The sequence below is a fragment of the Varroa jacobsoni genome, unplaced genomic scaffold (genome assembly GCF_002532875.2).
Source record: "Varroa jacobsoni isolate VJ856 unplaced genomic scaffold, vjacob_1.0 contig05196, whole genome shotgun sequence".
NCBI lineage: Eukaryota > Metazoa > Arthropoda > Arachnida > Mesostigmata > Varroidae > Varroa > Varroa jacobsoni.
Genome location: NW_019215483.1, coordinates 1,831 through 11,564, shown reverse-complemented (window position 1 = coordinate 11,564; position 9,734 = coordinate 1,831). Strand labels below are relative to the sequence as shown.

Genomic DNA, 9,734 nt, shown 5'->3' with positions numbered 1-9,734 from the left:
ATAATGTATTTCGGCTAATCATTGAGTATAAGCAGAAATGTTTGTTTGGACAGATCCGTGTGGGGATCGTTTACTGGAAGGCAACCTGACATCATTACAACCGATAAAAGCAGCACAATCCGTAGCAGTGTCCTGTTTGACCTTATCTAGTAGCCAATTAAAGTAAGAAATAAAACATTCTGAAACTATAGAAAATATATATATGTACATACGTATATCTCTGACGTGACACGATTTTAACATATGTCTAAGATAGCATTATTTGACTTCCCTGGCGGCCAATCGATTTATCGAGTGAATATTTATTAATAAATTTCTTGAGAATGTTTCGAGACCTAGTACGTCAGCGGATGTACGAGGCGGGCATGAGGTAAGGCTGACACGTCTGCGCAAGCTCTTCAGTGGATATGTACTTCACATATCACATATATATTTTTGGTAATCACATCAGCTTTAACGAGTTCAACCCGTCTTTATATTATGTCATCCGTGCTGTATGTTTTATCGGCCCCCTATAAAACTGCCTGTCCGTCCGCTCTAAAAAAACAACCTACTTTCTACACACGCGTAGGACACAGCGATGGCATTATCATTGTCCCCTTCATCGCTTTCGCACTTCATCCACCGAAAGTAGCGTTATTCATCATACAATTTGATAGAGACACAACTGGCTTCGATAGCAAAAACACATCGATTGCGTCATGACCCGTTGACGGCAGTTTGAAGGACAAGAGAAATTGAATGTCAAAGCAAACAGTCACAAAAGGCTTCGCCCTTCACATACATTACTTAATGGAATTGATCAGCGCTAAGAGTTGACAGGAGCGGGTTTAAATCGTCATCGGCAAAATGATGGCTTATCTCGTAAATGAAGCAATTGGGCTCAGCCCGCTGTCGTTTCCCGTGGCGGGGGCTCGAGAGGAGGCGACCCGACTCTACGACTGGCCGTCCGGACATAGAGAAGCAATACTGAGGCAGTAGAGATCAAACAACGTAAGGCAGCTTGGCTCCACAGGAACAGCTCCACCGCTGAGAAATAGAATGCGTTTGTTGGACTTTCAGAACATCAGTATTTTGCTGTTAACACACATACACTGTGTACATGGGTTATATCCCATCGAACATAGAGCCCATCGAACAGAGAAAAGCCACTCTCAGCAGCCGCAGAATTAGCCTCTAGCCTTATTCTAGTATAGTGTTGTATCAAGACCCCGTGGATCAGCGACCGGCATCATCTCTTTTTGCTATTGTTCCTGCTAACTGTATTCTGTCGCGGGCCTTCCGCCATGACGGCTGTCATATTTCTGTCCAGCTCGAACATGCGACTCATTTACCGACTGACGACGATGCCTCCTAAACAAAAGGCTGCGTTATGCGACTGGCAATGATAGCAGTAATAGTGACATTTGATGGAGCCGTTGGTAAAGTTAGCTTTACCAGTGGCTCCATCAAATTTAGCAAATTGGTGTATATAAACAGATTCATTCGAACCCGCATTTCTTCTATCGTCGAACCAATAGTAACAGGAATTCGATCGCGTGCCTTCGTGGTTTTGTGGGGATGGAAAACAGGTCTGGGCGTTATCGGGTGACGGCTAGAACTTCGGCGAGAATTTGTTCAAACTGGAGGAAAGTGACATTTCTTTATTTATGCAACGTCATCGTGGACACGACCTTCTTATGGCCTATTTCGCCTACGAGTTCGAATGGTACACAAACAATAATTGTGACATTCATCTAGTTGATGATAGTACCGGTATTATAGAGATATCTCTCAGTTAGATCTAATCATTTCAGGCTCGAATCGAACGACTATCGCCTCAATTGGCAGACAAAACACTATTGATCATCGTGATAATAAGTTGTATTCGAACTCTGTGTAGGGCCTTGTGCATATTTATTTATTTATTTATTTATTCTGTTTGTTTTGATGGAGATATTATTTTGTTTCTCGCAATGCAGAATTGCGGTTGTTCGAGATGGCTGCCGTATAAGGAGACGTGTTATTTCTGCGTGGGCTGCACGCTCGTCCTGTTGTGGGGCCGCTATTGACTTGAAATCCGTTAACGAGATAAATACAGTTTGTATTTTTAGCATCCATTGGGACGTCCCATGTATAAACTGTATAAAATAAATTTATTAACAAATTTACAAGGCCGTATAAATCTGTAGGTGCTTAACCAAACTTAGATTGTACGAGTGGCCCTATTGAGTCGACGTAGACTTGTATCAGCGCAGGGTATCATCACCCGATAGAGCGGTTTTGAGATTGGTCGCAAACAACACAGTGTTTCACTTCTCAAATCTTTGAATAGGGATAATGTCAAGCTGAATATGATTTAATGTAATCATCTTATAATATAGGTGTTTAGATCTGGTGAAGAGGGAAAAACTGATCCTGAAAATATGAAATGATGTTTAATTGGCAGATCGTCAGCCCAGCCGCCATCTTTAAACATTGAACAAATTTTACTTCAGCGTAAACGAAACAGGCGAAAATCGCTAGTTTTATATTAGACACGGGGAATACACTACATTGCGATATTTTTTTGCGTTTCTCCCGTGATAAATCAAGCCCGCCAGGTGACGACGCCTCTAAAGTTTGGCCATACGAATCCAAGCATATTATCCTCGTTTTGGCTTTTGAAGTTTGTGAAATGTGGCTTGTACGAACACGCCAAGATTAGCGGTCATCCATATTACGAGCGCCGAAAGACAAATATATACACGTATCATCAGGCAACGGCTGAAATTACGGGTGCTCGTAGTTCATTTTTTCTGCTACTGTTCATTCGACTCCTTCAGCTTCGAACCCGCCGCTGCGTCGCTGCAAAATTCATACCTCTCTATATTTCCCGGCGGCGTTTGCCCTTTGTCTATGAAGCCCACTGGTCAAACCTGAGGCCTGTGTCAACGAATGAAGCCATCAACGTCATGGTTCAAATCATGTGATTGTCCCCGCTGACAGGCACGGATGGCCTGAGGCCTTGGCCTCTGTTGTACGATAAACTCCTGACCTTTGTCACCCCCGCGAGCCAGCTGCTGGTTGTACTGTCATGGTCCGATCGGCGTTAACGATCGAGTCCGTATCTATGCCTCGTGCGCAACGTCTGTTCTTGTGGCTAGCCGGACGTGTGTAACATATCGAAAATCATCTTCGGGTTTCAACTATTAAAATACGGCCATCTTACGTCCGGGCTATAATAAAGAAGGTTTAGAGAAGAGCTAAGACCTTCTGAACCCATAACTAGCAATGCAGTTTTGGATCTGATTTAATTCTCGTTGTTAATAGGAAAGGAATCCCAGGGCCCCCACACCGAAGGGTCTCGACTCTGTATACACGAAGCCTACCTCTCTAGCTAGAGTAATCTTAGTAGATCTCTATGTTGACCAGTTTTACAGACATAAGTTTTTCAGGTTCCCGTAACGCGGTTACGTCAGACACTGCGACGCCCGGAGTCACTTAGCTCATGAAGCTCAGGTCGCGAGCACTTCTTCCACTCACTACTACAACCGATATGACAACTTAGTCTTTGGGCATTAATGGCACGAGCAGCCATTCATACGACACATTTACTCGTTTACAGGCACAGAGTACTCAACTCTAGCGGATTCCCTAATAGGTCGGCTGTTATTCGTCTTCTTGTCGTTGCTGTTGCCGCCATCGTTGCTTCCGTAGTACCCAAACGAGTGCAGACAGTCAGTCAGACAGGGTAGTTAGTTTCTGTTCAGGGTTTCTAATAGAAATACGATAACAGTTAGCAAGTTCCTGAGAACTGCTCTGCCTGCGCGCGTTTTTTTAATCTATTTTATGTCTCTCATCCTTTTCTGCTTGTTGCTCCCTGTTAACTGTCCCGCGCCCCTTCCGTTTTCTCTAGGCTCATCTCTAGCATAACGAGCCTAACCATCCTCCTTGCGTCCTATCTATTTGTTTTCGTGTTTAGCCTCTGTCTTTCGTTTTATCTGAATGAAAAAGGGCCAGCTCGTGGTGCTAGAGGCGAAATGCAGATGCTATCATCGTATTGGTCCGCCACGAAACAGATCATATACGCTAAGCAAATATACACACTCACAGGCCAAGCTTATATACATAGACAAACAGAGCTCGCTCTCAGCGCTAACGGGAGACTCTCTGGTTGTTTGGTTTCGTGTTCAGCGGGCGTCTTACTACTGACTTTCAACTATTGCTACGTCTACTCCTCCAAGTGCAGCAGCTAAATGCTTGTTGTCAGTCAGTGCTACGACTCGGTCTGGTGTAACGTCGTCCGCCATTCACCGTCTGTTTACTTTGAGGTGGCGGCGGCGACGGCGGCGGCGGCGGCGGCGGCGGCACTGGCGGTTAATCGAGCGGCCATAGAAGTAACAACAGCGGTTTCATTCATCATCGGCACCGACGACAACAACAACAATAGCGACCTTTCTCATCAACATCTCAAACTAATATGTCGAATTAAAGTGCGCTGCAGGCGAAAAAAGCTGTTGAACAACTCGGAAGAGTCAGTCACTGTGTTTAGCTGGGATCGTTCGTACAGCCTGTTCTATCCACCTTACTGTGACTGTCAATACCATAGTCGCCTGTCAGGTTATCAGCATCTTCATCTGGCACATCGGATCTTTCATCTCACTGATGTACGCTTTATGTTAACTAGCGAAATCAATGGTGGTAACCGTAGAAATAGTAATTTCCGTTTGCTTTTCAGTGAATATGCACTGAACACCGACCGCTCATACAATCAGTCAGCGAACCCAAGTCAAGGAAAACGCTCGCTCGTGCTGCCCTATCGTGCCGCCGTATGAGACGCTACTGAGCAAAAATCGTATACGGCGTTGAACTGAACGCCTCGTTAGAAAATTAAGGACAGGAAAAAATGAGAACGACGTCAATGAATGAATGAATGAATGAATTAGCAACTAGCGAAAAATGAGAGCGCCCCGGTGTTGGCTCTCGCAACCCTTCGAGCATCGAACAGCGGATTGTTTGGGAGTTTGTTGTCGCGCTGCTCACAGTGTGTTGTTGACATGACTATATCCATATGTATAGCCGACAACAACGACACTCACAAACAGCTGTTGTGGTCCGTAAAAGGTATCCAACTATATTACAAAAAAAAAAAACGTTTTTTTTTTTTGACGCCGTGACGAGCAGTTGGAAGATAGGAACAGCCTTAAACCACTGGATGTTTCGGTGTTTTTGGCTTACGTCGAAGTGTTCGTAAGCAGAAGCAACACTAATGGTAGTCTTCAACATTGATTGGCAGTGCAGGCTGATGAAGATCAGCTAGAGCCACTGGCTGGCTGCTTCATATGCTGGACATCATATGCTGATTTACATCTTCTATCTATTTAAATGTGTGGAACCATATATTGCCCTGTGCATAAATCGAAGATAAAGCTGGCAAAACTGATTGTTCGCTGATGTTGGCGAGCCGTATCTATCGACAACAGTTCGCGCGCTGCGTCGGCTGGTTGTGGGAACGCCAAGAAGATCTGTCTTGTACAAGTAACAACATACTCTGTTAAACAGTGCCTACTCATAGCGATTTCAATAAGCGATATACGCGTTGTTCTAAACCATTTTCTCTTCCAAGGAGCTTCACAAATGGAAAACACATATGACAACCTAGTGGTAAATAATAAATTGCCAAACATTTCTATTTTCCGATGAGTACATCAACGGCAGCCCAAATTTCTCTCCACTAAACAGTCAAAACGTGGAAGAGTCAAGCCATATATCTGTGGCGCCTACAAAAGAAACCATAAGCATATTGTTAGTCAATAACATAGTCAGCAGTAATGGCTACGATTGGGTGTTGCAAATAAATGAAACAATAAGAACATTACCATTCAAATTTTATGCCAGTAGCTCGAGCTGATTGAACCCCCGTCTTGAACAAAAGATTATCGGCATTATCGATGCAGAACGCAAATGATATATCTACTGACGGCATGCTTATATACGTATATAGAACTCCTATCAATCTCTTAGCAACGTTTGCCGTTTAGGTCGACGGTTTATCGTCCGTCGACATTTTGACTCTGTTCCTGAACTCGATCCTAAAGGAAGTCTAGCAGCGGTCTATGTCAATAGGCGTACGTCAAGTAGGTTAAAATGAAACCTCACCTTTTATAGAATGGATAGATGCCAACATCCATAATCCAAATACTGGATTCGATAGTACAAATTTCCACCGTATAATCACAATAAGTTACCATTAACAATAGCGTTAAGTATTGGCCCCCCTAACACCAAGTTAACTCTCGGTTTGGTATGCGTCGTTCGGACCCCGATGAATGAAAGATGGTGGACGAAAACGATGACGTGTATTCATTAATATTTATAAACGTATCGATTATGACGAGCAGGGGTAACACAAGACTGAGGTTTTAGCGCAGATTGTTGCATTCGTTCTTCAAAGCGACCTACATGTATAGCTGAAGTCGTTGGCACAATTTATTCGTTACAAAGCATAAACGAGAGAGTACTACTCTCTCGGCGGTACAATGTAACAACGCATTACATTGTACAAGTTGTGCATACTATGCTGTATCATACTATATCTTTCAATGGTTAGCTGAAATAGGTCGCTTTTCGTTTCATTGCTCCCTATGAGCCTTCTCCCTTCTTCTCACTCCCATCAATTATTATTACTATTATAATTATTATAAATACTGAGCAGAATGTGGAGACCACCTTGGTTTCCGAAGCGCAGCGTGGCCTCGCCTTCTCGGCCCGCCACTTGTCCCTTTACGTTCTGTTTGGAGATGAGTGTGCCTATACGGTCGGCTGTGTGTTTTGATCTGTCTGTTTGTGTTATTGCTCTTCGTTCACTGTATTTAGCTGATAGTGGTAATGGTCTCGTTCTGCTAACACGCCTCTAGTGGTCGGCGTTGCCATTATGGGAAGCATGATCGCCGTGGTTCCTTAAGTCATCACGACCGGCTCGGGTTGAGCATACGACCCTCAAGCGATACCACACCGCACGCATACTCTATCGGTTCAATTGAGCGGGCGAACAGCAACTAAACTGGCATCAGCCAAACATATTTGCTGCTTATAGAAAGACACAAGATATCTGAAATCCCGAGCCGCTTTCCTTCGTAATCTCCTTCCATAGGAAAGATGACGTTCAACAGGCACCGCGCGATAACACGATACTTCAGATGTCGACGAAATCGAAGTTTCCGCGAGGGAAGCACGGCGGGCGGGCGGGCGGGCATACGGGTGTTCTCGTCGGCCCGACCGATGTAATATAAGAATAAATGGTGAAGAAGTGCGGCTGCCCATCGACCGAAGGCAAGAGCGACCGAAGGTAGCAGAAAAAGAAGAAGGCCAAAAAAAACGAATGACGACGAAGAGAAAATGAAATAAACATTTGCCACCCGTGAGATGTTGCCGTCGTCGCTGAATCCGCTTTTGGCAGTAGCCGCCGCCGCCGCCGCTATCATCGCTGGCTCTTAAAAGCAGTGCCTGAGAACGCCGTAGTGCCCGTTGATTTACTTCGTACGCGGCCGGTACATAACATAGTACTATAAGCAGGCATCGTTAGGTATCCCTGTCAACACAATGTGCAGAGAGCGTCAGCAGTCCTCGTGGGGCTGCTAAAAGAACAGGGTATTTCGGAGCCTTCATTTAGTGAGCAACAACACGAGCAATCGCAGTCGATGATGCAACATTGCAGCACAGTATTATTAACAGAAACAGCCATGCGTACAATGAATATACACTGGCTACAAGGCCCGCCATGACCCTAGACACATCTGCACTGCTGAATTGGATTCCGTCCTCCGACACCCTCTCGTTCGTCTATTGATATGGCGTTTTCCAGAGGAACTCTCTATCTATCCTCTATATCGCTATATAAACAAAAAATACACAAACGTATACATATCGACACCTACATAAAAACAGTCAGATGAAGGACTCTGCTCCGAGGAAACCGGAAACGCTAACCTCGCGACAATCGAAGCTACAAAAGATATCACCAAGAGCGCAAACATCTTGTTAACTCGATGACAACTTTAGCGCATGACAACGATAAAACCGACAATGGCAAAAGTGATAGCAAACATCGCCAAGGATCGGGGTCAAACAGACCAGAAAAATAATGACCTTACGTGTTGTTTATGTTACAATTGCTTTTCACCTAGCTGGCCACTGGTTCGCTGTGCATTATCCATGTCCGCATAAAATGGCCAGAAAGAGAGTTCGATTTCCGCCGTTACATTGGTAGCAAAGGACAGAAAAAGATCCTTGCTAAAGCTGGTTAACAAAAACGTGCCAATAGCAATAAACCGACAACAAAAACAGCATCGGCAATCAAGCGCTCAAAGTCAACATATGCGCGATTTGCTCTAATTGACTGAAAAGACGTAGCGGCCAGACGCAGATCGATACCAACGTTACAGCAGCGTGTTGACATTTGCTATTGGACTATTGCAGCCATTGCCACTGTTCGAGCTGTTGAAGAGATTGAATTGGCACCGCCTCGGAGGTCTGCGACGCGCCTAAACGATCGCCCGCCCCGGCTCTTTTTTTTTTTGTAATCTTAGCTCCGAATAGGACAAAGCAACAAAAAAATCTGCCAGTTTACCGTTGGCCTTCAGCTCAGTGAGTTCTACGATGATAATGATGAACACCAGAAACGGAGGTAATGTTTGACTTCGCCAAAGATTCGCGTCTGTTTTTCGGTTGGGTGTTGACTGCAGGTTAGTAGCCGATGGTATGACTGAATAGCTGCTAAAGTGAGTTAAACGGTAAATGGCGAGTAAAGAGGACTCTGTGATACTCGACTCTTGTTGATTACCACGTCCACACATTACCGTGATGACCAGCTTGGAGTTGGGATAGCTGTAGCAATATTAGTTTACACTAAACATGGTTGGGGGATGGATAAACTATATTTCTTCCTTTATTTATTTTTTGTGTGACGCATTTTCATCGTTATAGAGCTGTTAAACTCAGGCTGAGCTTATTTGTTTTGTCTGTAGTAGACCGAGCCTATAAGGGCAGGCCCATGTGGCGCCGTCCCCCCACGGCGAGATTTGCTGAAAAAAATAAGTTCGATGGGGGACAAGAAGATAGACGACACCAGCAGCAGCAGCGGTGGTGGTGGTGATGAACACGGATCGCACATATAGAAAAGACAACAAAACATTAGATCCAACTAATTACCCCTGTTATTACGTGCCTGCAATATACGATTGGCCCATAAAATGTAAATGTGTCTATGAGTGCACAATGCATGATAGCTTCACGCACACGCGGACACATAAATCCAGTCCAGCAAATAAAACGTTCAAATACGCTCGATATGTTCCGTAACGTTGAGGTAGCTGCTCCTGCTGCGTGGCCGGTGCCCCGACTATGGTTTGGTCTATAACCGCTTTAACGAATCGTGTCTGCAGATGAAACCCAGTACGCCGTGACATGACATGAAAACTGGGTTGTTCTTGAAATAGGTGTGGGTAAGAACGGATACTGGCTATGAACACAGATGAATTATGCGGCAAGAAAAATTAACTCGAGACCAAACTTGGCTCGAATGCCATTTTGCCGAACTTTTTCTAAACATCAGTTGTAAAGAGGTTCTGCGCACCCCTTCAGGCGATAGGTTATTTGTTAGAGAGATTACGACGTGTAACTGATGACTGCTTATCTAATGTCTGCAGCAACCTTACTGGAGCCACTATATCGAAAAGAGACTTATTGATTGTGTAGGTTCGGAATTACTTCTT

The 9,734-nt window shown here is 44.5% G+C and overlaps 1 long non-coding RNA gene across 1 annotated transcript; it reads left to right on the top strand.

Moving 5' to 3' along the window:
* Positions 1-4,365: 4,365 nt before the first annotated feature.
* LOC147751760 (uncharacterized) lies at positions 4,366-5,925 on the top strand. The gene is made up of 2 exons (XR_015315968.1): positions 4,366-4,628; positions 4,700-5,925. It is a non-coding gene; the product is annotated as an uncharacterized LOC147751760 (long non-coding RNA).
* The last annotated feature ends 3,809 nt before the right edge of the window (positions 5,926-9,734 follow it).